This window comes from Eutrigla gurnardus, assembly GCF_963514095.1.
Source record: "Eutrigla gurnardus genome assembly, chromosome: 7".
In the NCBI taxonomy this organism is placed as follows: domain Eukaryota; kingdom Metazoa; phylum Chordata; class Actinopteri; order Perciformes; family Triglidae; genus Eutrigla; species Eutrigla gurnardus.
Genome location: NC_139921.1, coordinates 23,262,830 through 23,275,311, shown reverse-complemented (window position 1 = coordinate 23,275,311; position 12,482 = coordinate 23,262,830). Strand labels below are relative to the sequence as shown.

The 12,482-nt window shown below is 44.2% G+C and overlaps 1 pseudogene across 3 annotated transcripts; it reads left to right on the top strand.

Annotated features, from left to right (window-relative positions):
* Positions 1 to 925: 925 nt before the first annotated feature.
* LOC311015913 (Ig lambda-1 chain C region pseudogene) lies at positions 926 to 3,117 on the top strand (annotated as a pseudogene). Of its 3 annotated transcripts, none has more exons than XR_014599274.1 (3): positions 1,020 to 1,343; positions 1,835 to 1,939; positions 2,626 to 3,117. The product of XR_014599274.1 is annotated as an Ig lambda-1 chain C region pseudogene (transcript). The 3 variants fall into 3 exon arrangements; XR_014599276.1 differs by having other exon boundaries at positions 1,022 to 1,347; XR_014599273.1 differs by lacking the exon at positions 1,835 to 1,939 and having other exon boundaries at positions 926 to 1,343.
* The last annotated feature ends 9,365 nt before the right edge of the window (positions 3,118 to 12,482 follow it).

Sequence of the window (12,482 nt, the reverse complement as noted above, 5' to 3'; positions counted from 1 at the left end):
ATTAATACATTGGATATATAATAACATATGATATCTTATAAACTGATTATATTTTGTGATATAAAGAATCTGAATAGCCAAAGCAACAATTGTAGACCTAGAGGTACAAAACAAATGTGAAAAGTATATTTCCCTGACCAGAAATGTAGTGGAGTAGAAGTATAATCAAATTTGTACTTTAGTTCAGCTGTGAGTGAATGTAGGCAGCTCTTGTACTCCGTGGCTGGTAATGGTTCAACAGCGTGGAGAATGATCATGTGCATCACCTTTATTTCACTTTGAAAAACGTTTTATACCATGAGGGTAGAGTCTTTTATTTAGTTACTGCCCTCAGGGATGTTAAAATCCCATTGATTTAATGCTCCTTAATGTATATGAGTTAAATATGGCGTCTGAGAGTTTATAACCAGAAAATATGGTAAATAACTAGTTGTAGCAGAAGGGTTTGTGAGGTTTAGTGTGTGCTTGGTGAGGTTTGTGTCAGCTCTGTGTTTACTGGTCTGTGTCTCCTCAGCAGCTGCAGAAGGTTCCTGCTGGAACAGCTCAGCTTCTCTGCAGTCTGACTGAGGGAGGTTTTTGTACGACGACAAATCACTGTGTGAACACCCGGGCCCTGTTTATCTCATGGAGACTCTGACAGTAATAAACTGCTGCATCTTCAGCCTGAACTCCACTGATGGTCAAAGTGAAGTCAGAGCTGCTTCCACTGCCACTAAACCGAGATGGTGTTCCTGATTGACGATAGATAGCTAAATATATCAGGAGCTTTGGAGGCTGTCCAGATTTCTGTTGATACCAGTTCAACACCATACCATTGTAAACATGTCGACTAGTCTTACAGGTGAGAGTGACAGTGGATCCTGGAGTAGATCTCACTACTGGAGGCTGAGTCACAGTCACCTGACCGCTGCATCCTGCAGGACAAAACAAATCATTCATTCATCAGCAGAAGGAAAGGAGAGAAAAGGCGAGGCGTCGTGTTTGAGATGTTGCCGAGCCAACGAACCTGTAAACCAGCAGCAGGCCAGCGTCCAGATGAGGATGGTGATGAGAGTCATGGTGGTTGTGGTCTCTGCTGTGTTGACTGACAGATCTGAGTCCTGCAGTGTTGAACTCACAGGACTATAAAGCTTCTCAGTTCACTGGAGGATCAGCTGACGATGCAAAGCCTCCTCTCTATGGAAATGATTTCTCTGCTCTCAACAGACTGAAGGCAACGTGGGACACAAAATCAGGAGGAATACGGCTCGGATGAACAACATGGAGGATCTTAATGGAACAGAGGAAAACACTCACATTAAAAGTGCAGTTGAGGATTTAAGGATACGTTTGTGTTCACTGTGGTTGGTATGAAACGTTTGTCTGCTGTTCATTTACTGACAGGATTTAATGCAAATCTATCAGATATTTCACTTTTTCATCATATGATTTTGTAAATCATCATTATCTATAAACATCATGTTCATTTAACCATGTATGAACTTAAATAAGACTGAAAATATGACTTATGAGGAGGATTTAATCTTTTTCTGTCTGGAGTAGAAAAGTTAAAAAAAAATATGGTATAATCAGTCTTTATTTTTATAATACATTTAACATATGTATTATGTCCATATAATTTGAAAGATTTTGTAGATTTAATTAAATATAATTATTTCTATATTATTAAAAAAAGTGTTTTCAGTGGATAGATTTGTCTCTCAAATTTAAAAATATGCTATAAAATTGTTAAAAAAAAAAGATGTAGACGTTGAAGGAATAGGAGATGAATCATTACTTAATTCAAATAAATGATTAATTATGCATTCTTACTATAAAATAACTCTGTTTTCAGTGGACAGATGCTTGTTCACAGTGCAGGAGGTTTTTGTACGGCCACTTAACGAGGTTGTATCACTGTGGTGGACTTTTGGTGGAGGAACCAAACTCATCGTTAACTGTAAGTATCACAGATTTATGATTTCTACAACGTTCAATATTATAATCGCTTTGTCAAAAGTAAATGTGATGAAACGAATCATTATTTTTGATCATTTATACTTTTTGGATATTTATTATTCATTAATCTAGGCTGATATTGGAGTTTAGGAAAACACTGCATATTATTTTCCTATTATAGATTATGTTTTGATGAAGTAGATGCAGTATTTTATTTTGTAACATTGAAACATCTGTTAGTGTGTTAGCTGTACGTTATAAAATCTAATGTTGATCAAACAAATAAGAGGGTTTATTGTACATTCAGTGTCGCTGCAGTTTGTGTTCACGGTTCGTTAGTTCAAAGTGATGAAAAGGAAGTGAAACAGACAGATGTCAAAGTCTTTCACTGCTTACAGTTTACAGATGATTAATGAAACTTTTCTATTCCAATGACTCCTCAGTCACATTGTATATGATTCTATAATGATTTAATGAGGAGAGCCGCAGGAGAAGATTGGTTCCTGTAAATGACAGAACTCCAGTCAGCGTTGTATTTGTTAAATCCTCCCTCCATCCCATGTCTCTGTGTGACCACAGCATCATGCACACAGCTAACCCTCAGTAACGTCACCTCTGTCATGTTCAGCTGTCTTTCCTACAGTGGAAGTTAATCTGCTCCTCGTGTGTCTCTGCTCTCCCCTCCAGCTGGCTCCATGATCCGGCCCTCAGTCTCCCTGCTTCCCCCCTCCTCTGAGCAGCTCTCTGGGGGCTCGGCCACGCTGGCCTGCCTGCTGACCGGCTACTCTCCTCAGGGAGCCGTGGTGAGCTGGGAGGTGGACGGCACCAAGGTGACGGAGGGGGTACTGAGCAGCTCAGAGGAGGAGAAGAGCGGACTCTACAGCAGCAGCAGCACCCTGAGCCTGAGCCAGGAGCGCTGGATGGCAGGAGAGCTGTACTCCTGCAAGGTCCTCCATCACAACCACAACCAGATGCAGTCCCTCCACAGGAGCCAGTGTAAGGCCTAGAGGGTCTGGATGGAGGCCAGGACAGGAGCTCTGCATGGGGGGAGCAGGAGGAACACACCTGCTGCTCTGAACAATCTGAGGACAACGTTTGTAGAGGAAACTATAAAGCCTTGTGTGACTGCTGTAAAGTAGCTAGAGAGTAATGTGTGTAGCTCAGCAAGTAGATGTGTTTAATAACTGTCTTTATATAATAATAAAGCTTTCACTGATGAATAACATGATAAAGTGTTTGGTGCTTTATTTTATGAAGAGAACTGGAGAATGAAATGGTTTCATATCAACTGGTTCTACTCCCTGCAGAAAATTAAAGCTTTGGATTCATCTTATAAAAATTCATATTTCTACATTACAATACAATAATACAGAGATGTGAAACTGAGGGAGGATTCTGCAGAAACTTCACCTCCATCCATCAGACAGAGAAGACAGGACCCACACATGCAGACAGACAAGGTTGCAGTGCCGAGGCTCAGTGTTCAATAAACCACTTCAGGTTCGGTACACAGGAAGGCAGTCGGTGAAGATAACGGCACAAACGTCCGAGAGGAAGGAAAGCTGATTTTCCATAATCTTCTTTATGTTCATTACTTTACGAAATAAACATTTTAAATGATTGATACATTCAAAAAGGTTATACCGTCCTAAAATAAAACTGTGGATTATAAGAAGTCAGTGTCTCTGTGTTATTTTTAGGCAAGGCAAGGCAACTTTATTTGTATAGCACATTTCATCCACAAGGCAGACTCAAAGTGCTTCACATCATGACATGTCATACAATAAAGTGAAGAAAAAAGAATTAAAATAAAATAAAGGCAAAATTAAAATGCATTACAGAAAGACAAGGAGAATAAAAACATATTTGCAATAATTAAAAACAGTGCAGACATTAAAAGATTTAGCAGAAAGCTATGGTGAACATAAAAGTTTTCAGTCTAGTTTTAAAAGTGGTCAGAGTTGGGGCAAGTCTTACATCTTCAGGAAGTTTATTCCAGCTATTTGTTGCATAGTGACTAAATGATGCTCTCCCGTGATTGTTGTTTACTCTGGGAATCACTAACAGATTGGTCTCAGAAGATCTTAGTGGTCTAGAAGGCTTATGTAGTGGGAGCATATCAGTGATATACTTCGGCCCTAGACCATGTAGTGATTTATATGTGAGCAGGAGGATTTTGAAATCAATCCTCTGACATACAGGGAGCCAATGTAAGGATTTAAGAATTGGTGTAATGTGCTCACATTTTTTGGTCTTTGTAAGAACTCTTGCAGCAGCGTTCTGAACAAGCTGTAGCTGCCTGACAGTTTTTTTTGGAAGACCTGCAAGGAGACCATTACAGTAGTCTAGCCTACTAGTAATAAAGGCATGTACAAGTTTTTCTAAGTCCTGTGCTGACATGAGCCCTCTAAGTCTTGCTACATTTTTGAGGTGATAGTAGGCTGATTTTGTTACTGATTTAACGTGACTGTCGAAATGTAAATCAGAATCCATGATAACCCCAAGATTTCTGGCTTTCTTTGAGGTTTTCAGGGACAGAGAGTGAAGGTGTTGAATTACTTTAAACCTTTCTTTTTTAGCACCAAAAACAATTATCTCAGTTTTGTCCTCATTTAGTTGTAGGAAGTTTTGGCACATCCAGTCTTTGACTTGCTCAATGCACTGGCACAGAAGATCTATGGGGCGATAGTCGTTTGGTGATAGTGCTACATAGATTTGGGTGTCATCGGCATAGCAATGGTGGTCAATGTTATTATTTTGCATGATTTGTCCTAGTGGGAGCATGTAGATGTTGAATAAAGTCGGCCCCAAGATTGAACCTTGGGGGACTCCACACTGTAAGGTTTGGATGTCCAAGAACGGAGTATCAAGAAGGATGGTAATAGATGTTTAATCATAGCAGCATGGCACATTCTCCATTCACATGCAGGTCTCAGAACAAGTTCCCCTTAACAACTACTATGGAATTACTCATAGCACCACCTAGTGGTATAATATAGGATCTACATCGTAAGTGAACACAACATCCCTCCTTTACTTAAAGATTGATTCTTCTTCTGACAGAACAGCAATAAAACAGGTCTCAAACACGGCAGAATTGTAACGTAAATAAAATATGAAATCGGTCTAGTAACCTAAGTCAAATATTTCCAGACTAGACTGCTTACATGTTCTAAAAATAACAATGCACATAAGAATTAACAAAATATGTAACAACAGGTTAACTACTTTCATAACCAGTCTTGGTTCTTTATGTGTCATAGTCCTTGAGCCAGTCTGGTGGCTTATGTGCTCTGGCAGGACGATCTCCTGCTCCTTGGTCCTTCCTTGGCTCAGCTGGTTCTTCCGGAGCGGTCTTTGGCTGAGCTGGAGGTTCTGGAAGCTTGACAGATACTGAAGCGAGATGGGAAGCATGCCAGGTTTTTCCATCATCCAAGATGTAGGTGCTAGGACCCACTTGTTTCTTGATCTTAATTGGTGCAGAGAATTTCTGATGTCCCTTTGGAACATGCACCGGTTTCCGTACTCGCACCCTATCCCCTTCTTTGAATGAAGGAGGGCGAGCTCCCCGTCTGGCATCACAGTACTGCTTCATGTGTGACTGGCGAAGGGAAACTCTGTAACGCACCTCATCATCATGAGCTGTCACAGCCGGAGGAGCCAGAACATTCAGCGCTGTCCTCATGTTGCGTCCATGCATGAGTTCAAATGGTGATGCGTTAGTCATGGCATGAGGTGTGGCACGATATGCCTGAAGAAAATCAGTCGTTGCAGGTTTCCATTGTTTATTCTGGAGGATTGCACTTTGGACACAGGCTTTGAAGACTCTGTTGAATCTCTCTATGGCACCGTTGGAGGATGGATGGTACACAGATGAATGGATATGTGTGATTCCCCGGCCTTTGAGGAATGCAGAGAAGGCAGCAGATGTAAATTGCGGCCCATTATCCGTGACTATGGATTCTGGGTTACCATAGCGGCTGAAGAGACTTCTGAGAAATCCCAGCACGGTCTCAGTTGTAACAGTAGATGCAAAAGCGACTTCTGGCCACTTTGAGTAATAATCAGTGAGGGTGATTGCGTACTTGCAGTCCCATGTTGCAGTTTCAAATGGTCCAACTATGTCCATTCCGAGCTTACTCCATGGGCCCTCAGGTAACGGCACAGGCTGCAATGGTGCCTCAGAGACTCTTGCTGACTTGTCTAACTTCTGACACAGTGAGCAGGCGGAGATCTCAGAGCGAACCAGTGTGTCCATACATGGGAACCAGTAAAGCTCCCGCAGTCGCTGTTTTGTCCGCACAATGCCTTGATGGCCTTCATGTGCCAGGGCAATGAGCGTGCTGCGCAAGGAGACAGGCACAACTAGGTGTGACCCTCTAAACACCAAGCTGTCCTTCACACACAGTTCATGCTTAATCTTGACATATGGCTGTAGTACTGGATTCACAGTCTTTGCAGGAGGCCACTTTTGGTTGATTTGCTGATGCAGAGAAGCAAGTTCGGAGCAGGAAGAGGAAGCATCTTCAAACTCACCAGCAGTCACCGAGACAGGGGCCATTGATAACAAGGCTACCAGCTCCGGTTCCACGTCTGCATTTAGAGGGGAGGCAGCAGGCAGAGGCAAACGTGAGAGGCAATCGGCTGTATGATTCAATGTTCCAGCACGGTATACGACATCATATGTGAAGCAGAGGAGACGAGCAGACCAACGTGCGACACGCATCCCTGCTCGATCAGCTCCTTTTGTAGAGAGGAGTGTTGTCAGGGCCTGATGGTCGGTGCGAAGTGTGAACCTCCGGCCCCACAGGTATGTCCTCCATTTCTCTACAGCCCAGACACAAGCGAGAGCTTCTTTCTCAACCGTAGAGTATTTTCTCTCGGCTGGTGTCAGGGTCCTTGATGCAAACGCCACTGTGCGTTCTGTGTGGTCTGGATGCAGCTGTGTGAACATGGCACCCAGGCCATAATCTGATGCATCTGTTGAAATTATAGTTGGAAAGTCTGGATTGAATAGAGCAAGCGCAGGGCTGTCAATGAGCAGCTGTTTCACCACAAGAAAGCACTGCTGAGCTTCATCACTCCATTCAAATGTGGCATCTTGCCTCAAGCAAGCACGAAGCGGTTCTACAACTGTGGCATAGTTTGGTATGAATTTGCCATACCACGACAGCATACCTAGGAAAGAGCGAAGGCTTGCAGCATCTTTGGGAGGAGGGGCCTGTGTAATCGCTTGTAAATGCTCTGTGTCAGGTTTGATGCCATCAGCGGTCACCAGGTGTCCCAAGAACTTCAGGCTGGATTGGCGAAAGTGGCATTTCTTTTCATTAAGCTGTAAGCCGGCCTTCTTAAGACGTTGCAGTACAGTTTCAAGAGCAGTGTCATGCAGTTGTGCTGTGTGCCCATAGCAAATAATGTCATCAAGGTAGTTCTGTACATTTGGCACTCCTCTCAGCACTGTGGCCATCAGCTTTTGAAATGCAGCTGGTGCTGATGCAAGGCCGTAGGGAACTCTGCAAAACCGGAAAAGCCCTTCATGCGTGATGAAAGCTGTTAAATCCCGACTCTCAGGATGAAGGGTTAGTTGGTGATATGCGCTTTCCAAGTCTATGGTTGAAAATACCGTAGCTCCTGTCAGTGTGGAGAGCAGTTCCTCCATGTGAGGAAGAGGGTGGCTGTCTATGATGACTGCCTTGTTTGGCTCGCGAAGGTCTACACACATTCGAATTCCTCCTGTCTTTTTCTGTGTGACCACTATCGGCGAGACCCAAGGGGAAGAGTCAATGCTCTCTATCACTCCAGCTGAGAGGAGACGGTTCAGCTCTTCTGACACAGCAGATCTCACTGAGAAAGGTAGGCGTCTCAGCTTTTGACGCACAGGAACAGCAGTTGGTGAAATCTTCACTTGATGCATGAAGCCTATAGCACATCCAACAGTTGGTGCGGCTGGACATGTGCTTAGATGCTCCACTGAAGCTGTAGGTGGCAAAGGAAAGGTTGATGTACATGGTGGGTAAACAGTATTACCCTCAATGCGCAGGTGGAGAGCAGATATGAGATCCCTGCCCATCAGTGCAGTCCCTGAGTCCACGACATAGAAGTTGGCTGGACCTTTAATGCCATCCTTATGAACAGTTGCTTGCATGCAGCCCAGCACATTGATAGGTGTTCGTGAATATGTCACTAGACGAACAGGAGACTGTTGAAGAGGAGTTTTCTTGAAATGTTCCTCATAGATGCATTTGGGTAAGACAGAAACTGAAGCTCCAGTGTCCACAGTTAATTTCACTGTCTTCACGGTCTGGGCAGCTTGAATGTCCACTGTGCACTCTATCTTATCAGGAGTGTCTGTTCCTTCCACTAGCAAAAGTGTGTATTCAGGCACTTCAACCTCTTTCAGTGAATGAGTCTGCGTAGACTGGCAGACACGTGCAAAATGTCCTTTTTTTCCACAATTTTTGCAGTTTACTTTTGCCGCTTGGCATTCACGTGCATTGGCAAGGTGCTTGTCTGAACCACAGCGAAAGCAGGTACGTCCAGAGGAGAATGAGGTAGGTTTTGGAGATGGTTTTGCCGTGTAACCTTGGCGTGATGTTGTACTGGTGCCCTGGTGTGGTGATCGTCTTCTACGCTCTGCACTTTTTGTCTGGACCACTTGTATAGGTAAGTGGTTGTCACCTGCCATAGCTTTAGCTTGCTCAGTTGCTGATTCGACTTGAGTGGCTATAGTAATGGCTTCAGGTAATGTAAGCTTTTCTTTCAATAACAGCCTCTCTCTAATATTTTATATTCATACACCCTTTTGATCTTCTCATCAATGAGATCGTCTCATTGATGCGCATGCGCGAGGAGAACCTCCCGCAACTTTCAAACTGACTACCGACTACCGCTAACGTAGTCTTAGCGTCTACCTCACTTTTAGTTGTTTTAATGGGCTTTTATTCCAGTATCTTAGCAGATTTTAGTTGCTTTTAGTCTTCTTATACTCACAGTTACTATACTGTGTGTTTTTAAGGCGATCAGTGGCTATTTTTATCTGTTTTTACTGGACACTAAGCCGGCGACAGCCGGCGACGTACAAGCTACCTAGCCAGGGTAAGCTCAATGGCTACCTCCATGTCTCCGGCTGATCATCAACAATTAAAGAAAGCTCACAAAAAGATTGCTGACCTGACAGACGATGTTCGCCGACTTTCCGAGGAGCTGAGGAGCAAGGAAGCCCTGCTACAGCAGTCCCTGACAGTAGCTCACGAGCAGTGTCTCCGGATCACATCGCTGTCAGCGGCCCTCCAGGACACGATGCCCTGGGATCCCACCTGCCCGCGGCCATCCTTCTGCTCCACTCCCCACCTCCAGCGATCATGGGTTCAGGTTACCCATGGCCAAAAGAGGACCCCACCTGGAGCTGTATCACCTCCAATCCCACTCTCCAATTGCTACGATGCCCTGTCGCAGCTTGCTGGCGCCCCGGGCGATGATCGGGGTCCGGGTTCGGCTCCGGGGGCCGTTGCGCCGCCTCCGCCACCGGCCGGCGCGGTGTCCACAGCTCCACTCCCCGGTGGCGCACCGCCACCCAGGCCCGCGGGTCCCTCGTCATCGGGGGGGAGCAAGGCAGCCGCCCTGCGCCACCAGGTCGGTCCAACATCTCCCCCGCTGTCTTCTGGAGGTCCCCGCAGCCGATCTGCTGGTGCCTGTGTTGTTCCCCCGCTGACAGACATCACAGCCTTCCCTCCACTCACGGCTGCCTGCGCGCCAGCGGATGGACGTCCTGTACACTGTAACTGTACATATCTATGTCTCCTGATGACACAGGGCCTATTGATGCCCTTTTTAAATGTATCTTAGATATCAAATCCTGGATGGCAGAACATTTTTTACAGCTCAACCACAGCAAGACTGAGGTTTTAATTATCGATCCTAAGGCTCAGGGAGAGAAACTTTTATCAAAACTGCAAACAATATCTTTAACTCCATCCAATCAGGTAAAGAATCTGGGCGTCATCTTCGACTCTGAGCTCAATTTTATTCCACACATTAAACAGGTTACAAAAACAGGATTTTATCATTTAAAAAACTTAGCCAGAGTCCGTCCCCTTCTCTCCCGTGCTAACACAGAGACGCTAATGCATGCTTTTATTTCCAGCCGTATTGACTACTGTAATGCCCTGCTTTCTGGTCTTCCAAAAAGAAACATCTTAAGTCTGCAACTATTACAGAACTCAGCAGCACGTGTTCTGACGAAAACCAGAAGGCGGGCTCATATTACACCAGTTTTAAAATCACTGCATTGGCTCCCTGTGTGTTTTAGGATCGATTTTAAGATCCTTTTAATGGTTTTTAAATGTCTTAGGGGTTTGGGACCTTCTTATCTTTCAGAATTGCTTTTACCATATGAACCCTCGCGGACCCTGAGATCCTCCGGCACTGGCCTTTTGATAATCTCTAAAGCTAGAACACGAACTTACGGTGAGGCAGCTTTCCAGCACTACGGCCCCCGTCTGTGGAATAGCCTGCCGGAGGACCTGAGGGCCGCAGAGAATGTTAATATTTTTAAAAGCAGGCTCAAGACCCACCTATTTAACCTGGCTTTTAACTAATATTTTATTCTCTTAGCCAATTTATATTTTTATATTTTATTTCTTGCTATTTATTTCCTTTTATTTTAGTTATTTATTTATTTATTTATCTTTTTAGTTACTTTTACTGTTTACTTACTTATTTATTCTTATAGCAGGGCTTTTTTATTGTCCCTAGCTCTTTTATGCTTTTATTCAATATCTCCAGTGTTTCCTCGGTGGGGGCTGTCTGCGCTGGGGGCTGCACTCGGCCGTGTCCGGGATGCCTCTCTCTCGTGGCAAAAATCACCTGGGCTTGGTGGGGGCCCTATGGCAGTGCTTAGCCGCGCTGCTGTGGGGACCTCACTGGCCTGTAGCTGGGTGGGCGCCTAAGAGGAGGTGTCCTGGCCTGGGCTGTGGGCGGCCCCTGGTTCAGATGCCCTCCTGTGACAGCGTTTCCTGACCTGGCTCCTCTGTGTTCAGCCACATGTTTTTAAGATCAATCTTATTTGTATGTATGTGTGTGTGTGTGTGTGTGTGTGTGTGTGTGTGTGTGTGTGTGAGTGTGTGAGTGTGTGTGTGTGCATGTGTGTGCATTTATATGTGCTGGGGTTGGGGCCTTGGGTGGGGTAGGGCGGGATGGGGGTTGTTTTTAAAACATGTAAAGCACTTTGTGCTACATTTTCAAATGTATGAAAAGTGCTTTAAAAATAAAGTTATTATTATTATTAATACGAGAATTAGCCACATGCTCCACAAGCTGATCTCGAATCATATCGTCTCCATTTGCTCCGAATTCACATGTTGCAGCCAGTTCTCTTAATGCAGCAATATAGTGCAGTATTGTTTCCTGGGCTCCTTGGATTCGTTTTCTGAAAGCATGGCGCTCTGCAACCACATTTATTGCATGGTTGAAATGCTTCTCTAGTGCAGTAATAGCAGTTGCCAAGTCATTTCCCGATTCAGGTATGGTATGGAAAATTCTTTGCCCTTCTGATCCCAAGCAATGTAGTAATAATACTCTTTTCCTTGGCTCTGGCCATGCATTTCCAGTTGCATTAATCACAAGGAGGTAATTCTCAAACATCCTCACCCATGTCTTGAAGGGAATTGCCGGTTCTCCCGGGCATGGCAGAAAAAAATCCGGAAACGGTGTATTCAAAGCCATCTTCAGTTAGTATTTCTCGCTGGGTTGTCTCGTCGCCAATTTGTAAGGTTTGGATGTCCAAGAACGGAGTATCAAGAAGGATGGTAATAGATGTTTAATCATAGCAGCATGGCACATTCTCCATTCACATGCAGGTCTCAGAACAAGTTCCCCTTAACAACTACTATGGAATTACTCATAGCACCACCTAGTGGTATAATATAGGATCTACATCGTAAGTGAACACAACACACACGTTACATTGGTAGGTTCTGATACAAAATAGTTCCTATCTTGTAGATATGACTTGAACCAGTTTAAGACTGTGCCTGAGAGCCCCACCCAGTTTTCCAACCTGTCCAAAAGTATTGAGTGGTCGACAGTGTCAAATGCAGCACTGAGGTCTAATAGCATTCATATTGAAGTTTTGCCAGAGTCTGTGTTAAGACGGATGTCATTTACAACTTTAAAAAGGGCCGTCTCGGTGCTATGAAAAGGTTGAAATCCTGACTGGAAGTTGTTGTGGCAGCCAGTTGAAGCCAGGAAGTGATTTAGTTAGTTGTTGGAGGACAATGTTCTCAATTATTTTACTTATGAAGGGTAGATTTGAAATTGGTCTGTAGTTGTTGATAATAGAGGCATCTAGGCTCTGCTTTTTTAGAAGAGGTTTAATGACTGCAGTTTTGAAGGCCTTTGGGAAATTGCCTGATTGAATGGAGTTATTAACTATTTGCAATACGTCTATTGATAGGCAGTCAAAAACATTCTTAAAAAAGTTGGTAGGTAAGGCATCAAGGCAGCAGGTGGATGATTTTAGATTTGTCACCGTTTCCACTAGAGTT